The 2,646-nt window shown below is 36.1% G+C and overlaps 1 non-coding gene across 1 annotated transcript; it reads left to right on the forward strand.

The window, feature by feature from the left end:
- The first annotated feature begins 2,572 nt into the window (after window positions 1-2,572).
- Trnam-cau (transfer RNA methionine (anticodon CAU)) lies at window positions 2,573-2,646 on the forward strand. The gene has a single exon. It is a non-coding gene; the product is annotated as a tRNA-Met (tRNA).

Here is a 2,646-nt window from a genome sequence, read left to right on the forward strand (position 1 = left end):
CAAGTGATCATTTCATTCCTCCTTAAAAGTCTCTGGTCTTGGAGATCTCACTGCCATCTAAGGAGATGATATAATTGATTGCTGTAGTTGCTGGAACATTTTTTTTTGTACTGATCCCCAAATCTACTTCTATTCTACTTGCATCATTGGAAGTAGCTCTTCCTTCTGGAGCCACAGAAATGAATTTCAACACCTGACAGGTCTTAAAATATATGAAAAGCACCTGTCATAACTACTTTAATCTTCTCTTTATCTGGCTAACCAGCACAGGTTCCTTATATAACAGGTTTTATGTTCTCTGACATTCTACTTGCCCTTTTCTGGGCACACTGCGTTAACTATCCTGATATGCACCCCTGAAACACAGAAGTCAGAAATTCAATACTCAGAGCTTACTCTGTTTTTTGGATGTCTTTTCTCATTTTAGCTGCAAAAATTATTACTTATAAATCAATAAGGAAGAATGGGAATGTTTCCTTTGAAATTAATCACAGGTCTTTTAGGATGCTCAAGAAATACATTTTGAGAGCTTATTTCCAATTACTTCTTACAGGGTATTCATAGAGGTGATATCAAAAAAGTTCTTGGGGGCTGGGGAGATAGCTCAGTCGGTAGAGTGCTTGCCTTGCAAGCACAAGGCCCTGGGTTCGATCCCCAGCACCGCAAAAAAAAAAAAAAAGTTCTTGGCTGCAAGAAATTTGCATTTAATGTAGGCTATAGATAACCACTGAAGGATTTTGACTGGAAGAGAACTCAAATCAGATTTGCAATTTAGAATACATGTCAGAGGGAGTAAATAAATGCAAGTAAATCTTGCATTTATTAGCTTGAAATTTTAAGGAGGAGGAGGGGATAGAGGTTTCTTGGTGGTGACAGTCAGTTCATAAACAATAACAAAAATATGTTAAGATTTGATGGACAAATATATTTACAACATTCAGTGATGCAGTTCTCATTGAATTCATTAACTTTCAGTATTATCTTGTTTAGGCACATATTGTATCATATTTCTTATTTCCCTCCAAATCTTTCTCCCCTTTTTAAATTCCTAGTTTACAATACTGGCACAGCACCTGGGCAGATTCTTTTCTCTCTTATCCCCAAATGTATTCTGCCATCAAATCCTTTTAAACGTTCCTATGAAGTTTCATTCAAGTTTGTCTTCTCTTATTCATTAACATTTCCATTACTTTGGTTTAAAGGCTTCATGAGGTCTTACTTGGACTGACATTTCCATTTTACTCCCTCTAACATGTATTATACTTTGCAAAGCTGACTTGAGTTCTCCTGTCCCAGTTAAAATTTTCAGTGGTTCTCTATAGCGTACATTAAAAAAAATTACTTGCATGGCAGCCAAGAACTTTCTTGATATCACCTCTATGAATACCCCTGACTTCATTTTCCTTAATTTCTATAACATTATTTCCCAAATTCTCAATTACTTATAATACCCAGAACTCAATTTACTGTCATTTTCCCCTAACTTTATATAAATATTGGTGATATTCCCACTCATATATCAAAATTTCCTTTTTCTTTCAGTGTATAGTCATGGAAGAATTGGTTACTTGTTGCCCACTGTCCCCATAGTAGCTCCTCTACTTTGCTACTAGACCATCTGCTTAGGATGCAGTAAATATCTGTGAAGTGAATGAACACATTAAATGTTTCTTGCCTGTCTTCCTTTTGTGACTCTGAGTTCCATGAAAATAGGGATTTTCTGTTTTTCTGTTTTTTCTATACCTAGGAGATCATATATACTGAGAGATAAGTAAATGTTTGCTGAACAATGTTGTAGAAGAACAGTAAGGAATTGAAGTTTATTTTCCCAGGGACCCAAGACAATGTGGGAATGAAGAGAGCCTAAATTAAGCTCTATGGGAAAGGGTCTTTCAAGGTCTACTCTCAGGAGTAAGGCATATTGTATTTGTGTAATCCTGACTTTCTGAAATCCTGACTTGCCCTGCTTATTTTGGTATAATGTTACAAAAGAAAAGAGATGTGACTGACATACTGGTCTTCCAGACAAGTTCAGCCTTTTAACATGAAGAGAAATTGGCCAAGGCACTTGATAACCTGATATCTTATTAAGTTTGTACTACAGAATTCAGAACTTCATTTATTTGAAGGCCATACTGTATTCATTAGAAGTGATATTTATTAGATACCTTCAATGTGCTAGGCATTGGTCTAACCTTGGAATAGAAAGGTAAATAAACATGATTATTTAAAGAGCTTTCAATATACTAATAAAGGAGGGAGAAAATATGCATAGGTTTGTCCTGTATAAACAGAAAGTAAAGGGAGGGCATACTAAGAAGAGAACATCAGAAACAAAAGCTCTGGTTAAAAGGGTATCTGCTATATTGGTAGTTAGTGAATAAGTCATCCAGTACTTCTAGAAGACTTGATGTGTGGTAAAGACTAGTAAAAAATGAACCTTAAAAAGCAGGTTAGACCAATCTGTGGTGGAACCTAAATGTCACCCTATGACATTATACCTTCTGGTAATACAAAGAATTGGTATAACTTGATATGGTTTTCAGGGAAAGAAAGTTGCTGAATGAGGGGCTGGGGATATAGCTCAGTTGGTAGAGTGCTTGCCTCATAAGCACAAGGCCCTGGGTTCAATCCCCAGCACCGCAA

Source organism: Sciurus carolinensis, unplaced genomic scaffold (assembly GCF_902686445.1).
Source record: "Sciurus carolinensis unplaced genomic scaffold, mSciCar1.2, whole genome shotgun sequence".
Classification (NCBI taxonomy): Eukaryota; Metazoa; Chordata; class Mammalia; order Rodentia; family Sciuridae; genus Sciurus; species Sciurus carolinensis.